The sequence below is a fragment of the Hyperolius riggenbachi genome, chromosome 7, assembly GCF_040937935.1.
Source record: "Hyperolius riggenbachi isolate aHypRig1 chromosome 7, aHypRig1.pri, whole genome shotgun sequence".
NCBI classification, from domain to species: Eukaryota; Metazoa; Chordata; class Amphibia; order Anura; family Hyperoliidae; genus Hyperolius; species Hyperolius riggenbachi.
In genome coordinates, this window is record NC_090652.1 from 266,655,778 (window position 1) to 266,679,751 (window position 23,974).

Consider the following 23,974-nt stretch of genomic DNA (forward strand, 5'->3'; position numbering starts at 1 on the left):
CTGCTTCCATTCGCTAGAACTTCCTTGCTTGTCCCATTAGGCTTGCCCTTACCCAAGTTAAACTGTAGTTCAAATGATTAGCCATACCATAAAAACTTCTATAAGGGCTTGTTCACACTAAGGGCGTTTGCAGATTTATTTTTTTTGCTTGCTTTTGTTTTTTTTTAGATGTCAGGGATTTTGAAAATCACTCTAAAAGCGCTTGTGCAAGGATTCCCTGTGAGTGTTCCCATCTGAGCAGTTTGATTACAATCCGCTCACCAAAGCGCTGCCTGTACCATTTTCTGGGCGATTTGCCTTAATGGAAGCTATAGGGAAATCACAAAACGATTAAGAGTGCTTTGTATAGCGATTTCCCCAGCGCTTTCATGAATAAATACATTGGCCTCAATTCACTAAACTTAACTCCTGTCTTTAATAACTCTTCTGAGCTGTTTTACAGTTATCACAATTATATCACCATGGTGATAACTGTAAAACAGCTCAGAAGAGTTATTAAAGACAGGAGTTAAGCTTAGTGAATTGAGGCCATTGTATTGACATTAGGAAATGAAAAAAAACAGATTCGCTTAGAAAAGCGCTTTATACAAAAAAATAAATAAATAAATTTGTAATGCGAAAGGTAAGCGTCGGGAGGCGCTAAAAAAAAAAAAAAAAAACGCAAAACGCTGGCATTAGCAATTGCGATTTATGATGTGAACAAGGCCTAAGGGCTGATTCACACTACAAGAGCTTTTTAAGCACGAGAGCTGTTACAAGCTCTTGCTAAGGCAATGCTATGGGGGATTTTTGCTAAATCACATTGCTCCAGTGTGAACACACACAGGACAACATTAGCAAGAACTTTTAAAATGGGCGGACCGGTCGATAGTGCGTCGTTCAGATGCAAATCTAATACTTCTTTTTAACTGAGATCTTCCACCAGAAGAGAGTGAGAGTCGATCGATTTTGGATGGAGACTGCAAGCGATAGTGTCGATCGATTTTGGATGGAGACTATCATCGAGCAATCATGCTGGGGAGAAGCACTGAAAGACATAAAAATAATTCAAAAGACAAGCCTAATCAGTCAACGCTGGCGTTCATTAAAAAAAAAAAAAAAAAAAAACAGCGAGATGCTGAGCAGAAGCCTGTGTGAAGCAGCCCTTCCAGTTCCATTTCTGCTATTTTCTGTATTTTTGCACCTTGTAAATTGTAAGCTTGATTGGACTAAGACCAGCACTGCGCAATATGAAGTAATAAATAGAATAGGATCAGTATGTTCAGGAGTAGCATTAGGCACTGAAGTGGTCTTGAGCCGAGTCTGGCTGAAAGTATTGGAGGTGGAGGATCAGCAGGACTGCCAAGAAATTAGCATGGATTACATAAATATATAGTAGTGAGTAAATGAGTCACCGTACCCGTAACTACGCACCTTTATTTTCAGCTGGGCAAATAGTACAGTGGTTAGCGTTAGAAGTGTAGTGGAATGTCCTGATAGCTGTTACCACTTCATCAGAGCGCCAGTTACTAATATGAAATAAATATGGCAAGATCCATATCCCTCTCACTACTGGGTCACTTTAATATAGCAGCAAATACCACATAGACACTGAAGCTCAGAAACATACAAGGTTTGTAAAGAGTGGCACAGTGGATAGCACTCTTGCCTTGCAGCGCAGGGTCCCAGGTTCAAATCCCAGCCAGGGCACTATCTGCACATTTTGTATGTTCTCCCAGTTTCTGCATGGCTTACCTCCCACATCCCAAAACATACAGATATAGTAAGTTAATTGGCTTCCCCTAATTGGCCATAGACTGCAATGGGCATATGACTATGGTATGGATTAGATTGTAAGCACCTCTGAGGGACAGGTAAGGTGCGTACACAGCCACTACTAAATGCAACGACGGGTCCGCCGGACCCTTCCGCTGGGCGGTCTTTAGCCGACAGTATGCGTGTGTGTGTACGTGCTGTCGGCGGACTGATTAAGATCTGCTGTAATCACAACTCGCGCTAATTCTGTATTCTATAGAATAAAATTTTATTAAAATATAATGTATAAAATTCCAAAATTCCACTATCCACACTCCACAGTCATACACACCACAACCACTCAATATTGTTATAGGGCCCTTTAAATCAGCAGTGCTCTAATTGCCAACTAACTATAATAAGTTCGATAGGAATCACTTATCAATGCACAGAAGGGATCCAATTTGTGCTTAAACTTGTGAATAGATAGTTCTTATGTTTATAGATAACACATTTATTATGCAGAAGCGCTCATATCTGTGCATGAAGGGGATCCAATTTAACATACAAGGAATCGTTGTACTGGATACTGAGTGATTACTAACAGAGCTCCTATATAAGAGACCTGAACCCTGTCACTCGGAGACAACATAAGTAGGATCTATTTGTAATTTTCTTCAATGAAAACGGGACAATTTAAATTGGATACACAACAATATTGAGTGGTTGTGGTGTGTATGAGCGTGGAGTGTGGATTGTGGAATTTTGGAATTTTATGCATTATATTTTAATAAAATGTATTCTATAGAATACAGAATTAGCGCGAGTTGTGATTACATTATATTTTGTAGTATTATATTGAGAGAGGGTTGAAGGTATCCCTCTGCAACACGCAGCTTGTGTAGGGTTACTTACCAGCGCCATATAAATTGTATGATTAAGGTCTGAGTCGATGGTTTCATCAACTGAGGAGTTGGATGATTTTTGTACCGACTCCACAGCCCTGCGGAAGATGTCAGCGCTATACAAATACTAAATAATAATTTAAAAAATAATAATGTTACCCTCAGTTTTGAAGGATATACTACAGCAGAATCTCGATCTAGTTAACCTTTGGATATTATAAACTCAGTCCTCAGGTCCCAGCAAATACTAAATATACAACGTATGACCAATTCTGATAAAGTAAACTACTTTTCCTGGTCCCTTGCAGTTTACTATAAAGGGATTCTACTGTATTTGTAGCTTGGCTGAAGGATAAGAGATAGGCCAGGAGACGTATGCGGGGCGGAGGACACTGTCACACAATACACAGCACTGTACACAACGAGGAAACGCTCAGCTCTACAACAAACACCAGTTGTTGCCCACAATACAGGGAGACATTATACAGCTTGCCGCCCACACAATCTCTTCTCTCAGTCTTCCTCTCCCATGCAGGATGGAGGAGCCACAATCCACCCAGACATGTCCTTCCTGCTGCATATACAGAAATGACGGCCTTCAGCCCCACCCGCTTCTGCCTTATCTGCCTTTGCCAACATCTGATAGGATCTCTGAACCACATTAATGTCCACTGAGAATTCAGGCCATTAGGGCTCTTTCACATTAGAGCTTATTTGCCTCGTTTTTAACAGAGATGGGCTCACGAGTAGGTAGCTACTCGAATGCGTGATTAAAATGCGGCTTAATTGCCTCAGGTGGGTGCATGGGAGACAGGGGGTTAATTACCCAAAAGTCTGCCGGCTTCTATGTATCACACGTCTCGAACGCGTCCAATGGGGTGCGTTCCACGACTCACTACCGCACACTTTCGTTCTTCCGGGTTGAAGGAGGAAGCACATGGTAGTGAGTCGTGGAACGCATCCCATTGGCGGTTTCTCGTCGGCAGAATTATAACTACCGCTGCTAATCAGCGTTGCACCGCAACATCCCGACGACACGCCGCAGGCCATTAAACGTGTGCAGGAGATCGGATCCTGCAAGTGTTTCCTGATGTGAAAGAAGCCTTATTGTTCTCTGTACTCTAGACATGATCCGATTTATGGCAAATACTGCTAGGTATACACCATACAATTTTCTGTTATATTTACCCGCCAGATCGATTTTTTCCAACATGTCTGATCTTAATTTTTGATCGATTTCCATAGAAGCCTGTCAAGAGTCCGTTTGAACCAGCCCTAAGCGTCAGTGACGTGCAAATATGCTTTAAAAAAAATAAGAGACATCAGAGCAGTCATAGTGTTTTATATTCATTTTTTACTGTGTTTAAAGTGGACCTGAACTCAGAACTTCCTCTCAGCTCTAGAAGATAAGCAACAGCATAAAAACCTTTAAAGAAAAACATTTCTTTGTTACAGCTTACAGAACTCCTGCAATAAATCTACAGTTTGTCTACTACCTAGTTTTATATAAGTAGAGAAAGGGTTAACATCCTATGTTTACATATTCGCTGCATCTGCCGAGGACTGACAAATTTCTGTGCTGACAGCTGAAAGATCAAATTACACTTGTGATGACTTACAGATGAGGGAGAATTAGGACAGGCTCTTCTCTCTAAAAACACACAGGGTGCAAGTTATCTCTTTTCCTTGTGTCATGTGCAAGAGTCCAGGGCCACTTTAACCACTTAAGGACCACAGGGTTTTTTTAATCATCGGTGCTGCGCGGGCTCTCCAGCCCACAGCACTGATCAGGTAAAAGGCAGGGCAATCAGACATCCCCCCCCCTTTTTTTCCCCACTAGGGGGGATGTCCTGCAGGGGGGGGGGTCTGATCGCCGCCGGCTGCCTGTGATTAGCGGGGGGGGGGGGGGCTCCTCAAAACCCCCCTCCGCAGCGATATTGTGCACTCCCTCCCCTTACCTCTCTCTCCCTTCCCCTATGTGAGGCGCAGGACGGATATCCGTCCTGCGCTGGATAGGCTTCAACCTATCAAATGACGGCGATCCCCGGCCAATCAGAGGCCGGGGATCGCCGATCTCCCTTACGGCGCTGCTGCGCAGCAGCGCCGTATTGATGTAAACAGCGGGTATTTCTTCCCCGTGTGTTTACATTATGCGTGCGAGCTGCAATCGGCGGCTTGCACACTGTTCACGGAGACACCCTCCGTGAACTGGCATGGAAAGGCCGCTCGAACGAGTAGCCGTTTCCATGCAAAACGATCTATCGGCGTTAGCTGGTCATTAAGTGGTTTTTAATGTTATAGAGGAAAAACAAAATTGATGACTACTGTAGGGGAGTAGGGAGGAAAAAAAGCGCTGAACTTACCCGGGGCTTCCAATGGTCCCCCGCAGATGTCCTGTGCCCGAATAGCCATTCACCGATGCTCCGGTCCCCACCTCTGGTTCATTTCTGGAATTTACGACTTTAAAGTCGAAAAACAACAACTACTCCAGTGCCGCCGTATCCTCGCTCCCACTGACGTCTCCAGGAGCGCACTGCGCCGAACACAGTGAATCCAGCGCAGGAGACTTGGTCACACACGGAGTAACTTTGGCGCCGTCAGAAGACAGAGCTGAATTCACTTTTAAAACAGTATAATTCGGCCTCCAGCAATTGCTGAAAGCCAAATTATTTCATTCCCCACCATCTATGGCGGGCCTGGAGGGGGAATAGTATTCAACACGGCCAGGACTTGTGCAGCAGCAGGATCAGCCATACTGGACCTGCGCAATACACTCCTGGTAACGTCAAGGGGAGCGTGGCCAGGCAGGCGCAATGGTTATAAGACTTTAAAAACGCACATTCTGGAAGTGAACCGGAGGCGGGGCCGGAGCATCGGTGAGTGGCTGCGGAGCACAGGATGTCTGCAGGGGACCATTAGAAGCCCCAGATAAGTTCAACTCTCTTTTTTCTCCCTACAGTAGTCCTTTAAATAGTTTATATTCTTTAATTTTTTGATTTGGGTGTCCCCTGTTTACAGTGTTATTCTTGTTGCTGAAGTTTGGCTTTATACGGGTCTGTGTACTCGCCATCAGATCTGGCTTCCTCCTCTAACAAATTTCGGGGTGGGAGAAGATTTCCCAAACATGAAGCTCTATGCTTTCATTCCCTCTAATCTCGCCATGCACTCGTCATTTTCCATGTTTGTCGTCAATCAACACTCCTAATCTGCTCTCTGTGCTCTGGTACCGGCTCTGGACTCAGACGACAGCCATATTTTACAATAACAAAAAAAATAAAGAACGCGACCGGAGGTCTGCCGCCAGTTTCCCAGAGTGGTGCACGCTGGCAGAGATTAGGACGAGCTACAAAACACGATTACGAAGGAACATTTGCGTTTGGAGTCTAGATGAGACAGCTTAAAGGTTTGCAGAACATATCTGACAAATTCAGGCCCGTTATTTTACCTGCATCCCGCTTATCACACTCGCGGCATCAACCAGGATGAGGGACATTCTGTTCAGACGCATTAAAGTATTTATGCTTTTATAAATCAGAGCTGAACAAATTACTACAGAATTGAAGAATCCGCTTCTCCAGTACAGAAGCCAGCAGGAACTTTAAGGGTCCAATTCCACTGACAACAATGAAATAATGCAGTGATATTCCGGTAGATATATTCTTATCTCTTTAAAGGAAACCTGAGACAAGAAGCGTCTCAGCTTCCATACTTACCTGGGACTTCCTTAAAGAGAACCCGAGGTGTGTTTGAAGAATGTTATCTGCACACAGAGGCTGGATCTGCCTATACAGCCCAGCCTCTGTTGCTATCCCAAACCCCACTAAGGTCCCCCTGCACTCTGCAATCCCTCATAAATCACAGCCATGCTGTGAGGCTGTGTTTACATCTGTAGTGTCAGTCTCAGCTGCTCCCCCGCCTCCTGCATAGCTCCGGTCCCTGCCCCCGTCCCTTCCCTCCAATCAGCAGGGAGGGAAGGGATGCAGGCGAGGACTGGAGTTCTACAGGAGGCGGGGAGAGCAGCAGACTGACACTATAGAGATAAACACAGCCAGCTCTGACAAGCTGTTTGTCAGCAGCGTGACTGTGATTTATGAGGGATTGCAGAGTGCAGGGGGACCTTAGGGGGGTTTGGGATAGCAACAGAGGCTGGGCTGTATAGGCAGATCCAGCCTCTGTATGCAGATAACATTCTTCAAACCCACCTCGGGTTCTCTTTAAGCCCCTTTAAGGGGCTTCTCGTCACACTTTAAGGAGCTATGAAGTAGTGCCGGTTTCTCTACTCTTTGCCTACCTCATCTACACTTTAAAGAGAAACTCCGACCAAGAATTGAACTTTATCCTAATCAGTAGCCGATACCCACTTTTACATGAGAAATCTATTCCTTTTCACAAACAGACCATCAGGGGGCGCTGTATGGCTGATATTGTGGTGAAACCCCTCCCACAAGAAACTCGTACGTACTCCTGGCAGTTTCCTGTCTGTGAACCTTGTTGCATTGTGGGAAATAGCTGTTTACAGCGGTTTCCAACTGCCAAAAAAAGCATGCAGCAGCTACATCACCTGCCAACAGTAAAAATGTCACCATGTAATAAATGTCAGAATGTAAATCAGGGATTTAAAAGATTTTACAATGGGCAAACACTGACTAAATCATTTATACATAATTATTGTAAAAATGAAGCATTTTTTTATTACATTATTTTCACTGGAGTTCCTCTTTACGGAGCCATTGATTCATTTTAAAGGGAACTCGAGGTGAGAGGGAGTTGAGGCTGACATGTTTATTTCATATTAAATAATGCACATTACCTGGCTGTCCTGCTGATTCTCTGCCTTTAATACTTCGGCTTTAATACTGTTGGTTCTTCCTACATTGTTCAACTACCTGTAAAACTTTCCCCAAAAAACGAAAACCCCTTTCCAGTGGCCAAATCTTAACCTCTCCCACTATCATTAACCCTTTCCTGGCACCCAAGCTTAGCTTCCCTATTTTGGGTCGACCCCTTTCTGCTGCCTAACCAAAAACTTCCACTCTAAGGGCCCTTGTACACTGTGTATTGCAGAGCGCATGCATTATAATGTGTGTAAACTGCAATGGAGACTTTAATACTGCATGCAGCGAGTTAGAATAACGGGATCCGTTACATAGCAGTAATGTGTACAGCCCCATAGAACTGTATGGGCAGTGAGTTGACATGCAGAATTATTCTACAATGGATGTAGTGTGCAAGGGCTGCTATAGAATTATGGCTATCGGGGCTGTGTAGTCAGAGTTGGTGCAATTTTGGGTACCAGGAGTTGGGAAATTTAATAAACTGAGGAGTCTGAGTCAGATTATTTTTGTACCAAATACACAACACTAGTAAGAATTAGGAGTCGGAGTCGAGGAGTCGGAGTCATTTTGGGAACCTGGAGTCAGTGGTTTCATAAACTGAGGAGTCGGAGTTGGATTTTGTACCGACTCCACAGCCCTGACGGCTATAGCGGCGCTCAGTGACTATACTGGGTGCTGGAGCTCAAACTAGTGCACAAATTACGTCCCCTGACAACTCAGAAGGTTGCAACAACTCTGAGGGGGAATAGTATTTAACAAGGCCCAGAGTATCAGCGGGAGCAGGGCGAGCAGTTTTTCGGCTTCACTCTGCACCCGAATTTGCCCGCAGCCATTTAAAATGTACGCCAGGAAGGATGCTTTGCTTACCTGGAACCAAACTAAAGCTATGCACTGGGGAGGGAGGACAAGTGACAGGTGGTACCCCTAAAGGTGGCCATACACTGGTCAATTTGCCATGAGATCGACCAGCAGATAGATCCCTCCCTGATCGAATCTGATCAGAGAGGGATCGTATGGCTGCCTTTACTGCAAACAGATGGTGAATCTATTTCATGCTGAAATCGATTCACAATCTGTGAAGCTGCTGCCGCCGCCACCCCCCACCCGTACAATACCTGCTCCGCTGGCGCATGTCCCCGCTGCTCCTTCTCCGCTGGGTTCCCGGCAGGCTTCACTACTTCCTGTCTGGGGAAGTTTAAACAGTAGAGGGCGCTCTACTTTTTAAACTTCCTGTCGGGACAGGAAGAAGTGAAGCCTGCCGGAACCCAGCGGAGAAGGAGCAGCAGTGACACGCGCCGGTGAAGCAGGTAATGTATTGCCGCTAGCGTTGGTCGGACATTCAAACGCCGATGTCGATGTACTCCCGATTCGCGGGCGACCAAGCGACATCTTCCGCATAGACGGATCGACAGGAACTATCGATTTCGGACGGAAATTGATCGTTCGGTCAGCATTTGCACAACGATTTCACAGCAGATTCGATCGCAGTGATCGAATCTGCTGCATATCGGCAGAAAAATTGTTAAGTGTATGGGCCCCTTTACACAACCTCCTTCGATTCTGACGCTCGATTCTGCACCAGATTCTCTTATCGTCCTCTGGTTTTTCATATCTTTTTTCCAATTCACTTCTATGATGAATTAAGCGGCAAAACGATCGACCGGGATCGGACATGTTGGATATTATCTACTCATCTTATCAGCTCAGAATCAAGCCGTGAATTCTCAGCCATGGAGGGACACCTGTACACAAGCTAGATTCTCAGCCAAAAAGGCCCCCGAATTGCCACCATGGCAGAGTTCAGTCTGACATGTGTAGCGAGTTATTAGTAGGTACAGACACACCCTCTGGAGAGGTCTGTGTAATCAACTAGATGCAACCGGGAGATGAAATAATCGCAAACCTGACTATCCTGCAAGAGATTAAAACTGTATGCAGTATGCACACAAAACGGTCCCCTTGCGGACCATGTCCCCATCCCTACGGGTGATAATCTATGGACTTTTTTGTACGCAACTTTGTGTGAGGTGACGTTTGATTAACTGGGCTGCCTGTTTAATTTATATACTTTCCCATAATCCTGTGTAGAGCCCACAGTTCTTTCCTAAATGCTAACATATATTCCAATACGCCACACTGTCAAAGATCAGCATCCTGCATATTCGTAAGCACAGCGAGCATAAAATGGCTGCCGCTCACGCAACCCTCCTCATGGCACATAAATCAGAGGCAGAACAAGGCCCAGGATGAACGAGATCTCCCTCAGACGCAGCATCTGCTCCCCTGGTAGGCTCCTGTGTGTTGGTGTCGCTGTAATTGTTGCTGGCTGTTTGTCATTGGGTGAGGACACAGATGGCTTTTCTGGCTGACAGAATATCCGGGATATTAATTCCCGGCTATTTCATCATTTTCCAGGGAAATAAAAATGTCACATTTCAAAGAGAGCAATAAAATATCTCTTTCAATACTCTCCAACTACCCTTTCCTGATGTTAGGAAACCCGTTTGATGTACGGTGCCAAACGTTACGTGACTAAGCAAATAGAGGAATCCACGGAGGCCTGTCTGTAAAGAAGGCTGTCTGCAGTATCTTAGATGTCCCTAAAGCGACAGGTCTGTATGCACTGAAGCACTGGCCTTGCATTCTTTCATTTTGCCCCACTCGGCTATTTTTTTATGCCATTAGGCTGAAAAAAATCTCTGGGGAGAACACTATCTATGGTCAGCTCTTCTGCCGGATCCATACAGGTGAAAGTAAAACCCAAATCTGTACGCTTTTAATTTTTTTAATCTGGCTTAAAATTATATTCTACTTAACCGCCACCCCGCTTAAACCCTCTAATGGTACATACGATTGTGCAACTTAATGCACGACCAACAGCATAAATTGACGAACCGTACAACTTGTTTGCACAACCGATACATACACACGCACTTACCAACTAAACAACTAACTCAAATACTATGCACACACCATATCTGCACTTAAAAAACAACAAGTCATTCACACGACATCTACACACGTGGCCAACTGGCAGGAGAGTTGGTCACTTGATCTGCCGGTTATATCGGCCAAACCGCCACTTATCAATTGCTCATCTAGTCGTTTGCCACGAGTACACACCCAACCTATCGTCCAGACTAGTTTGGATGATAGTTGGGTAGAAAAGTTGCGCGTATGTAGATCCCCAACATCCCAGGTCCTTCACTGTGGTATCCTACGTGCTCATCCTGTGCTACGTCCATAGCTGATGAGCTCCGGATCCAATTCGGATAAAAGCCGAATGAGTTTCATTTGGATTTCATCCTGTAATTAGTGCAGCTGATCATGTGTGTGCGCAGGAAAGGGAGGGGTTAAACTTACCCAGCAGCCTTCTTTAACCTGTCCCACGCTGCGTTCCAAGCCGTGGTCATGTGACTGCAAACACCTTCCTGGTCGAAAGACGATGTGTAGAAGTCACGTGGCGCAGCTTGAAACGCGGCATGGGACGGATTAAAGAAAAAGGCTGCTGGGTAAGTTTAACCCCCCCCACACACACACATCCGCTCAGCTGCACTAATTAGAGGATGAAATCCAAATAAAACTCATTCAGATCTCATCCGAATTTGATCCGGAGCTCATCACTGGCTACGTCATTCATCATCCGTCCGCCAGGCTTCACATTCAGCAGTACTCAATGGCTGCCTAGTCTTGATTATATTTATGTCAGCCAGGTAAGTGTGGAAGTGCCACTGTGAAGGACAACAGTGGGGAGGGCCCAGACATGATAAAAAGGGGGTGGGTTTGAGGCGTCTTGTTACATTTTCCTTTTAAAAAAAAAGGGGGATCAGAAACAGCAGCCTCCGTAATTCACTAATGTGCGCAGTCAATGAATTAAATATTAAAGGGCATGCGTTCTCCATTTCAAAAATCTCTCCAAAAGTGGCTTTTGCTGCCAGAGTAAAGAGCATATGTAAATAGAGTGGGAAGACAGTCGACAACATCGTCTGTTTCCAGCCCACATCACACTACTAAGAGCTGAACTGTGAGACTCATTAGAGAGACGGGGAGGCGGGAGAGCGCCGATGGGCGGATTCACAGCAGCATATCGCTATTCTGCCACTTAAAAGGACTGATCTGAGGAGCTGAAACTTTACTCCACAAATGTCTTTTCACAGTTCAACTCGGCTTTCGTGTTGTTATGTGGGCGTTTCAAGAATGTCCTGCTAGCATGGTGATGAAGTGGGTAGCATTACAGCCTTTCAGGGATACAGTCCCAGGTCTGGGTATCACACTATCTACATGAAATTCTTATCTCAGTTCTGTATTTGTATGCTGTGACTGCTTTCCTGAACTCCAGCTTTCTTCTAAATCCAAAAGACACACAAGTAGAAGTTACCTGGCTCCTCCGAAAACTGGCATTAAAATAACAGTATGGACAGGTGTCTATATTCAGGACTGGATATAGAGGAACTCTAACCCAGAATTCAACATCCCAATCAGTAGCAGATACCCCCTTTCCCATGAGAAATCTTTATATTTTCCCAAATAAATCAGGGGGCTCTGTATGGCTGATATTGAGGTGAAACCCCTCCTACAGTGTGATGTCATGACCATGGGTCCTGACAGTTTACTTTCTGTGAACCTCATTGCATTGTGGGAAGTAATTACTGTTTCCAACTGCAAAGAAACCAGTATCTCTCTCTGTGCCTATGTAGATCGATTAAAACCTTCTTGCCTTGTTAGTGGCCGTTGCTATAGATAATGGCAGTTAGCGCTGTCTAGTTTATTTCATGTCTGCCAGTAGTAAAGATGATCACATGCAGGCACATTGTTGATCAGACATCATGAACAAATTACACTGCGCATATCATTTCTTGATCTCTCTTCTATTTTTTAACTTCTCACTTTGCAAATTAACGACTATTTTTTTCGGTAAAGTACCTCTTTAAAGTAGACATTAACCGTACAATCTCCCATACAATCGACTCTGATCAATCGGACTGGTGCCATTAGTGAGGACAATTGACGAATGATTCTGTCAATCCAAAATTGAGAACGATTCTTTTATTTTGATTGGATTGCTCATCACATTCCCCTACATTGGTTGGCCCAAACAATCGCTTATGATCAAAGGCGGTTAATCGTTCTGGAACCTGGATCGTTAATGGGCACCTTTAGGAAACGGATAACGTCATGACTACTTATATACACTGTAGAGTGGTGGGGAACAATTCACCCTTATATAAATACAGAACTTCACAGAATCCCTCCTATAAAAGGCGATACAATTTACCAAATGATCATTTACAAACAATTATTCATATAAGCGATTAGAAATAATTGTTTGGGAACACTAATGGACAAAACTCTCCTAACCAATCGATCAGATTGACAGGATCGATCCAAAAAGCAAATAGATTTCATGAATCTGATCAGATTGAATGTATATTTTTTCTCCATTACTGGTCCTAAACAATCATTTCCAATCATACATACTAAGGATTGTTCATAAACGATGGTTCGGCAAATAGTATCATTAGTAACCACTAAGGATCCTCCCATTTCCTAGGATCATCATTGTGTCGGTAACTGTCAGCAATAAGTGACAATTGCCATATTTATAAAATGCGATCACTATTATCGCCACCTTTTAAATCCTTTTAATGGTGGAGATCGTGATTGGCTTCAGCAGAACAAATTTAATTGGCTTTTGCTGTTGGCATGTTAAAGATTAGGCTTTTGGCGGTGCATTGGTTAAAATGAAACAGTGAATGGAAGGAGGTGATTGCCAAAGTTCCAAAAAGAAAAAAAAAAAAAAAAAAAGTTTCATCTTGCCAAGTTAGGAAACAATAGTCAACCTTTTAGCCAAAACCCTGCACTGGATTCATATGTCCTAGTAGGAACAGGGCAACACTGTGGTGTAGTGGTTAGCATTGCAGCGCTGGGTCCCCGGTTCAAATCCAAGCCAGGGCACTATCTGCATGGCGTTTTGTATGTTCCCCGTGTCTGTGTGGTATTCCTCTGGATGCTCCGGTTTCCTCCCACATCCCCAAAACATGCAGATAAGTTAATTGGCTTCAGCCTAAATTGGCCCTAGACTATGATGCATACACTACATGATACATAAACAGGGACAACAAAGGATAATTTGCATATTCAGCAGTGATGCATTGTGGGAGACGTCATATGCTCACTCCAACCTGAATAATTGCAAATACCTTCTGTTTTAAGAAGGCGACCTTTTGTTTTGGATAGCATTGTAGTAAGAGGGCTTTTTGGTCCATTGTAGCCCCTTACACACTCCTACAAGTTCTGGTTCACCATGAGCTTGCTGGGTAGTCTGTAACTATGACTAAGGTAGGGATTAGATTGTGAGCCCCTCTGAGGGACAGTTAAGTGACAAGACAACATAAATACTACTACTAATACAAATAATAATAAGAATAACAGCCCATCTGCTTTTCAGTAGAGACAGAATCAGATTGGACGCTATAGGATCCTACTTTAGACGGTTTAATGTATATAAGTAGCCATAGCGGGAGAGATCTTTGCAGACCAGCGTCTCTGCGCAGCACACAGTAGTGATCTGAGGCAGGCATCAGCAATTTATTTCCATTCAGAGTACAGAAGTTCAGGAAGTTCATCCTATAATTCTGCACACAGTGGGCGGCGGGACACCGAGGAAGAGTGTGCAGTACAAGCACTGGATGGTCAGCAGAACACAGCACAGCATGAGGCTCTTTATCCCTCTGCTCAGCAAAGCTGCCAATGGACAAGCCAGGATGCCTTTCCCCTTGTAAGATTTCACAATCCGGAGCCCAAAGACTCCCCCAACAGAGTGTTGGAATCAATTTCCTACTAATGATCTATTGCTGCACCATGGAATTTCAGCAATGGAGAGTGGAGATAAGAGGCCCTGTAGGGCTCTCCTACTCCAGACAGGATGAAGCACTGCCAGTTGGTTATAGATTAATGATTTTATGGCATTTGAAAGCGGACATGAACTCAGAACTTCCGATCTGCTCTAAAAGATAAGCAACAACAGAATAGACTTTAAACAAAAAAAAAATTTCTTTGTTACAGCTATAACAAATCTTGCAATAAATCTGCAGTTTGTCTACTTCCTGCTTTCATGGAAGCAGACATAGGGTTAATATCACGTGTTTACAAATTAGCTCTCTGCCGAGGCAGCCAGCTGGCACAGCTGAGTGATCAAACAACAACTAGTGCTTAGTCACAGATGAGGGAGACAGACAGGCTAAACTAAGTACATACAGGGTGCATTTCTCTGCGTTTTTCCTTCTGTCTTGCGCAAGCGTTCAGGTCCACTATAAAGTGGACCTGAACTGGGTCTGCTGACTGCTACGGCAGATAAGCTCATTTGAAAGCATAGGATGTTAACAATATGTCTGCCTCCATGAAATCAGAAAAACTGGAGATTTATTGCAGGATTTGTATCAGCTGTAACAAAGAAATGGGTTTTGTTTAAAGGTTAATATGCTGTTGTGTATCTTTTAGAGCAGAGAGGATGTTCCGAGTTCAGGTCCACTTTAAAGAGAACACACACTTAATAGACCTATTGTTGCTTAATGTATATCTTGTTTCCAAACTTCAATAAAGTTATCTAAAAATAAGTTTTGTAAAATACTACAGGATTTGTTCAAAATAAAAGTTAAAAAAAAAACACCATCTTTCCTATACAGTGTTCTCCCAAGGCTCTTTTAGCCGGGTGCTCCTCCCGGCTAGTTTTGGTGAGCACCCAGCTGTCATCAGCTCACCTCCTCCTCTGCTGTAAGCAGAATTATGCAGAGAAGCACCAGCCCTGCATTCTCTCATCTCGCCCCACTTGGCTACTTTTTCATATCACCCGGCTGAAAAACAATTCTGGGGAGAACACTTCTATATAAGCTGCAATTTCTTAAAATGACTAACTGCTCAGCTTCTGCTTTCTGGATGAAAAGGAACTTAAGGTGAGGGAAACATGTCATGCTTCCTTTTTAGGATTTCACACACTTCCAGGTATTCTCCCAGATAGGGGCAAAGAACCACAAAAAAAGGTTTATAATCCCCTTTCTACACCATTTAAAAAAATAATAAGAAAAAGCACTCTTACTTGAAGTTAATAAAGAGAGTGCCTCCAGGCATGAAGGAGGTTCTGGATGCTAGTATGGTTGAGGTGACCCAGTTGGGAAACCTCACAGGGAATAGTTCTCCATTCCAAACACCCGCTGCAACTTGAAGCGTTCTAAATGGCCGAATAGCGTGGTCAGTTAATTACTACCTATTGGAAACCTAAAAGATATCGAGGGTGTAGTCATTGGAGAACTGCTAAAACAGCAACCAATCAGATTAGCGGAATTTCCTCAAGAGGTTTCATCTCAACCATACCAGTGCCTAGTTCTGAACTTTCAATGAGAAAATCCAACATGCTTTTTAGACTAGTTACTCAGCTGCACCCTGCACTAAATATCTGTAAAAAAAAGAAAAAAATTACATAACACAAAGAAAAAAGTAGGGTTTTACATGATTTAACTTAACCCTAAAATAAACCTGAGCATTAACACAGTGTGTAATGACTGTGTAAGCAGATTACCTTCAATGAAACCAGCATGATATATACTGTATTAGGCTAGGTTCCCAGTGCGACATTGCAGACATTAAAGTCACAACGCAGCATTACAACAGCGCAAAAATAAGGTGGTAATGCACATGAATGCTGTGTTACCGTCGCATACAGGAAATGAAAAGTATGCTTTCCTGTACCTGGTAATGTGTGCGATAAGAGGTAGCGCACAACAGCAGTGTGTTACCATGACACTACACGTTACAATGCGATGCTAACGTGTCATTGTCAACGTCTCATAGGTTTATCACTGCAGTGCGGTAAGCTGCGTTATAAGACTTTATAATGCAGCTCTGCAACGTCCTACTGTGAACGCAGCCTCACTGGTGTTTCCCGACATATACAGTACCCAGAAGAAGCGCTACTACTGCTGCAAGGAATGTCGGGAGGAAGTCTCCCAAGGTCCGGAGGAAGTTCCTCCCTTGTGACCTCTCAAGCCCGATGAATGGCTTCACTGACTAACAATGAAGCTCAGCTCAGTTTAAGTAGACTTTAATATGTAGCCAGTAGCTATAAGAGATTGCCAGTGAGATGCAGTACGGCCGAGTTGTTACACGGCGGGAAGCGCGGCCAAAATAACACATCTGGGGGTAGGAGCGGAAAAGTAAGGCATGGGAATCTCAAGGATATCCAGCTGTTTCTCTCTTCGTAATCGTCAGTTTTTTAGGTCACAATCTGCCTCGGGTACACTTTCAGCTACTTTCACACATACCGCATTGCATAGCTGCGCAGCATGCTCCCCTCTCGCTTTGGCCAGCAGTCTCAATGAGACATGGCACACTACCTGTGGTGCAACACGATGGATGTGCTAATGATGGCGCTCGGCCGATGCAAGCAAAGTATTGCTGCATGGTACGAGCATGGGCGTCTATGGCACTGCCACAATTGTTGCAGAAGCAGTGTGACACATGCGTCAAACGGGGGAAACCAGTGACGGACTTTCTGTCAAGCAGGGAGGCCGTCACTGTTTGGGGGTGGCGTCATTCATATCACCCTGGCGGTGCACTCTGCCACAAGGTAATATGAAAGGGGCACTAGCGTGGTGTAATCATCCTGCCCCGGTCTGATTCCAGACCGCACTAATTGAAATCTACAACCTGTTTGGGAACGCTTATGCCTAGTACACACCATACAATTTTCTGTTAGACATTAGAACGAGTATGGGCAGATTCGACCAAGAGAAATTTGTCTCGAATCAAATCTCCCCATACACTACAGGCAGATTCCCGTCCGATTTCAGCATAAAATCATCAGGGAATTGGCTGAGCCGCCGCTGTCCCCAAAATGTAGAAATGTATGTAATGTAGTGCATTTATAATTACCTGTCCTGTACCAGCTTCCGCACAGTGTCCATCCATCTCGCCGGGTAACAGCCGCATACACGCTAGTGGCGCATAGCGTCGACGCCTTTGTGACGTCAGAGCGCCGCTGGCGTGTATGCGGTACCCGAAGATGGACGGAAACCGTGTGGAGGCTGACACCGGACAGGTAATGTATAAATGCACTACACACTGTATACATTTATACGTTGCAGCGGCGGAGGTTTCATTGCAAATCGGCCGGCGTACCGCCGCGCACCCGACCAACCAACCTCAGCCCGAAATTTTCCAACATGGGCAATCGACTGTGCGGCCAATTTCTGTCCCGAAATTAGTCGCTTTGACGGTCGGGCATGCACTTAGCAGCACCAATTTTCATCCAATTAAATTATAATAATTGAATTGGATGGTCACCTAGTGTATGGCCCCTTTTAGGTTTTCTGTTATGCTGGGAATACACGGTATGTTTTTGAGCCATTAAGATGGCTTGATTGATAATTTCCGACATGTCCGATATCCCGCCCGATCGATTCTGCGCTCAATTTCCCATAGGGAACAATGGGGAAAGATAAGGAAAACGAATGGCAGATAAGAGAATCAGGCGGGGAATCGATCCCTGTGTAACGCACTGTGTAATCCCAGCATTAAGGTAGCCATACAGTGGTCGATTTGCAATCAGATTCGACCAACAGATAGATCCCTCTCTGATCAAATCTGATCAGAGAGGGATCGTATGGCTACCTTTACTGCAAACAGATTGTGAACCGATTTCAGCCTGAAATCGTTCACAATCTGTTGTGGTGGTGGTGCTGCCGCCTCCCCCCCCCCCCGCCCGCATACATGCATACATGCATACATACATACATACATACATACATACATACATACATACATACATACATACATACATACATACATACATACATACATACCCTGCTCCGCCGGCAGGACTGCTCCCAGTCACCGCTGCTTCGTCTCCACTCTGGTCTCCAGGTCCGGCATGCTTTACTTCTTCCTGCCCGGCAGGAAGTTTAAACAGTAGAGTGCCCTCTACTGTTTAAACTTCCTGCCGGGCAGGAGGAACTGAAGCATGCCGGAGACCAGAGCGGAGACGGAGCAGCGGAGACCGGGAGCAGTCGCTCCGGCGGAGCATGTAATGTATTGCCGCTCTAAGGCGGTCGTCGGGCACTCGAACACCGCTAGCGACGCTCTTCCTACCCGCAGGCGATTGACGGTAATTTTCCGCACGGAGCGATCGACTGGATCGGACGAAATGGATCAAAATTCGGCGTGTAGCGCGAATGACTGGCAGCAGATTCGATTCCAGTGATTGAATCTGCTGTCGAAACAGCGGCAAATCGGGCCAGTGTATGGCCAGCTTTAGATTATTTTCTGTAGAGAATGGTCATTATCTTTGGTGCATTGTCTTCTGGTTATCTCCTGCTGAGTAGAACAATGCTTAATTGCTGGGCAGATAGATGGTTAGATAGATAATTTCCAACATGTTGGAAATTAGCTTTGTGGCAGGTAAATCTAATGCTGGGCATACACGTTGAGTTTTATATTATCAATCGAGTCGTTGATGGCTCGATTGATAATATTCAACCTTTCCGATACTGCGCTCGATACCGATGGGGAGAACAATGGGAAGAAACGAGCGGCTGATTAACAGCGCTCGCGGGAATCGATCCACGCGCACGAGCGGTGACGCGCTGGCTCGATACCGGCGCAAAAACTCACTGTGTATGCCCAGCATAACAGAAAATCTAATGCTGGGAATACACGGGTCGATCCAGCGGCCGATTAGTCGCCGGATCGACCCCAGCAGCGTCCGCGCGGATCGATTGCCGCTTGTCCCCGCCGCCACTTCCTTATCAGCGCTCGATTCCCTGCCATTGTGTGCCGGCGGGGATCAAGCGTGCGGGAGTCGAGCGGCTTGATCGGGCCAGCTGAATATTATCAGCTGGCCAGATCAGCTGGTCGATACACGGTACAGAAACGTACCGTGTATCCCCAGCATAATGCTGGGAATACACCATACAATTTTCTGTTAGATTCTTCTGTTAAGGTAGCCATACACTGGTCGATTTGCCATCAGATTCGACCAGACAGACAGATCCCTATCTGATCGAATCTGATCAGAGAGGGATCGTATGGCTACCTTTACTGCAAACAGATTGTGAACCGATTTCAGCCTGAAACCGATCACAATCTGTTGTGGTGGTGCTGCCGCCGCTCCCCCCGCCCGCATACATTACCTGCTCCGCTGGTGCGACTGCCCCCGGTCACCGCTCTTCTTCTCCGTCTCCGCTCTGGTCTGCTCTGGTCTCCTCCGGCATGCTTCCCTTCTTCCTGTCTGGGGGAAGTTTAAACAGTAGAGCGCCCTCTACTGTTTAAACTTCCTGCCGGGACAGGAAGAAGGGAAGCATGCCGGAGGAGACCAGACCAGAGCCGAAACGGAGAAGAGCGGAGACCCGGGAGTCGCGCCGGCGGAGCAGGTAATGTATGTGGCTCTATTGCGTCGGTCGTCGGGCACTCGAACGCCGCTAGCGATGCGCTCTTTACCCGCGGGCGGACGGTTATTTTCCGCACGGCGCGATCGACGGGATCGGATGGAATGGATCGAAATTCGGCGTGTAGCGTGAACGATTGGCAGCAGATTCGATCCCAGTGATCGAATCTGCTGTCGAAATGGGCGCAAATCGGGCCAGTGTATGGCTACCTTTAGAATGCATAATTAGATTATTTTCCGTAGAGAATGGTCATTATCTCTGGTGCATTGTCTTCTGTTTATTTCCTGCTGAGTAGAACACTGCCTAATTGCTCGGCAGATAGATGGTAAGATAGATAAATTTCCAACGTGTTGAACTTTATCTATCTGGCAGGTAAATCTAAGAAAATTGTATGTTGTATTCCCAGCATAATAGAAAATTGTATGGTGTGTACCTAGCATTATCCTTGCCAGGCCATAGATTTCAATTAGCTCCCGCGCCACTAAAAGCCCGCTTGCCCTGCTGTCGATATGACCGCAGAGCTATGTGAGCCGGTCAGGAACCGATTTCATTGGCTCCTGACTCCATAAATCACAGTGAGCCAATCTCATTGGCACAGATTGATCACAGGGTCAGGAGCAAATGAAATAGTCTTCTGACCAGCTCACAGAGCTCTGCTGTCATATCGACTGCATCAAAAAAACATTGTGTTCCTCCTTACCCAGTCCATCAGAAGCTGCTCCATTGCATGTCATGCCAACGTCCCTCTGTCCCCCTGCATAGACAAAGTACACTTTGCTCGCCCACAGCTGCTTCTGTTTGAGCCCAAAACTCTTACCCTGACAATAGGATCCTGATCACTGCAGACATTGTACATGTATATACATCTAAAGGGGCCCATACACCTAACGATTTTCCTTCCGATATACGGCCGATTCGATCACAGTGATCGAATCGGCTGTGAAATCGCCACGCACACCGCTGACAGAACGATCGATTTCCGTCCGAAATCGTTCCCGTCGATCCGTCCGTGCGGAAGATTTTTCTCGATAGCCGGCGGGTCGGGAGTGCGTCGATAGCGGTGTTCGAATGCCCGACGACCGACGCAATACAGTGGGTATACATTACCTGTTCCGGCCGGCGCGAGTCCCCAGGTCCTTACTGTCTTCTTCTCCACTCTGGTCTGGTCTCTGGCATGCTTCACTTCTTCCTGCCCGGCAGGAAGTTTAAACAGTAGAGGGCGCTCTATCGTTTAAACTTCCTGCTGGGCAGGAAGAAGTGAAGCATGCCGGAGACCAGACCAGAGCGGAGAAGACGACAGCAGAGACCAGGGGACTTGCGCCGGCGGAGCAGGTAATGTATGCGGGCGCGGGGGGTGGGGAGCGGCGGCAGCACCACCACCACCACAGATTGTGAACGGTTTCAGGCTGAAATCGGTTCACAATCTGTTTGCAGTAAGGCAGCCATACGATCCCTCTCTGATCAGATTCGATCAGAGAGGGATCTACCTGTTGGTCGAATCTGATGGCAAATCGACCAGTGTATGGCTACCTTTAGCAGGAGCTGAGAGTAAACATGCAGACTTCACTGTGGGTAACCTTCTGTGCAAGCATCACCATATGCTTTGTTTATATTGCCCATGTTTACTACAGGATCAAGGGCCTGACTAAGTAATTCAGAGGGGAGTTGTACTGTGCTTTTTCCTGCTGCTGTGCTGAACCTCTCTTCTGAATAAGATCCACCCAACATATTCACAGCAGGGCAGCGGATTACGCAAGCAGTGTCAGAAATAGTCTGGGTGACGAGCAAAGCCCTGGAAAGGAATGTGGCTGTCACCTGTGATGTACACAGACACATACACGCGTTGTTAGGCATTGTAAGCACGCTGTGATGTCAGCTGGCCCTGTACAATAAAAGGTGAACGGCTATGAACCCGGCACAGGGATTATCTGTAATGACTAACGAATGGTGATCGTTAAACGACAGATTAAAGCAAGAAACAATGAGCGCTGATTAGCTGTAATCGCAGCTGGACAGGTTTACACTGACAATACACTCTGAGTGTAACAGCAACAATTAAACCAGTTTTGCTTATTGATAAGGCAGTGCAGATCTTGCTTTTTAAAACTTGATAACCCAACAGTGCTTCCTATTGTTCACATGAAGGGGGACTACACAGAAGCTCCATTTTTGCACACCGGCTGCTCTATGCTCTGCTGCTGCCTTTCTCAGCACACTTAGGGGCCTATTCATTAAGGATGCCATCCGACTGATTGTGTGATGATGCCATTATTTCTGCAGCTAAAAGTACTTTTTAATAGAAAACAAAAGCAAAACATTTTAATGTCTAAAAAGTGCAGAGTATAGAGAGCACCAGGCTCTGTGTTTTGAGCTACTATTTGGATTCAGTCATTCTGCAATTTAGGGGGCAGGCACAGGCTAGAACTCTCTGAGAAGAATGCAGCCTATAAGAGTGACATCTCTTTAAAATAACTTTTCAGAATTTTACAATTGAAGAAGAAGTACCCAAAAGTTGGTCCAAATGTACTTTATATACTCGAGCAACAGTCTAGAAATGTAGGTAGAAATGTTGGTCTGACTAACTAAGAAGGAATGGGCGGAGAAAAACATGGGAGCGATCCCTGCAGATGGGGCTGGAAGAAGCCCCAGGTATGTATAAAATTTTAACATCTATTTGTCTCAGAGTCACTTTAAGGGATAGAAGGGGTTAATGGCATAAACTGTGCTGGGTAGACTTACTTATACTTGAGTCAATAAAAAATTCCAGCTTAAAGTGGATCCGAGATTAAAAACTAGCTATAACAAGTAACTTGTCTATATATCTTATCTAAAGTTTAGATGCAAACAGCTTCAACAGTATATGATTATTTATTTATGTGATACAATGAGAGCGGCCATGTTCTGTTTGTCACATGACATATAGGCAAGCTGATCTGTATTTCCAGCCCTCAGCCTGTGAAAACTTCACTCCCCTCTCCTCTGCCTCTGAAATCTCTGACTAATAACCTCCTCCTCCTGCCCAGACTGAGCTCCCATAACCCCTTGCTTAATGGGTAAGAGTGCCAAGGCACTCTGAAGAAGCCGTGGGCAAGGCTTGTTTAGTTTATAGGTATTTAGAGTACTGTATTAACAAAAAAACAAAAAATAAAAAAAATAAAAAAAAAAAATAAAACAGTATTTGGCTTGAGGAATGCCCTATAAACTATATGAAAGGAACACAATTATGCAAGGAGTAAAAGTTTATCTCGAATGCACTTTGAGAGTCGAATATTGGCGTCATCCTATACACAAGGTCGACTTGTATTAGAGAATATGCAGTACTACCAAAATTATTTTGAGTATTTTCTTGCTTGCTGGTGGTTTAAAAATCATTTTATGACAAGGTGTGAAAATATCACCAGGGAGAAAACTCAGGAGAAAGTGAATTGCATAAGGTCCAATGTATGCCATCTAACAGCAGAATATTTTTTATAAAGTTCAAGCTTGTAGGATCCCATATTGTTCAACGCTCTCCAGTAAAATAACCCCCATGTAAAATACCAGGGTTGTGGAGTCGGAGCAATTTTTGGAGCGGATGATTTTGTACCAACTCTACAGCACTAGTAAGTATTAGAATGCATACTAGAGAAGAGCGAAAGGTGTGTGCTTCTGACCAGTTTCACCTGACTTATATACTGGCTGCCTCAAGTCTAATGACTAATTTATACTGACTCTCTAATTTAAATGGCAAAGCGTTTGCATACTGCATTCGCCTACCAGATTATGCAGGATCTAAGGCTACCTCCCTGCCATTCCTGCAGGAGTTGGCCCACGCAAATACTTGCATCTCAACAGGGGTGCCGCGTGTAGGCATCCTTGTGCCCCCAAGAAATGAGGGGAAGCGCAAACACACCCACAAAGCAACCATTCACTCTTCTGAAGTATGCATTCTAGTAAGTAAGGAGTTGGAGTCGAGGGCCATTTTGGGTACCTAGAGTTTGAGGTTTCATAAACTGAGGAGTTTGAGTCAGATGATTTTTGTACAGACTCCACAGCCCTGTACATCACAGGCCAGCGCTCTCAA

At 45.1% G+C, this 23,974-nt stretch overlaps 1 protein-coding gene across 6 annotated transcripts in view; it reads right to left on the bottom strand.

The window, feature by feature from the left end:
• Nucleotides 1-23,974, bottom strand: part of RBMS1 (RNA binding motif single stranded interacting protein 1) — a 470,972-nt gene that overhangs the window by 154,276 nt on the left and 292,722 nt on the right. The window lies entirely within an intron of this gene.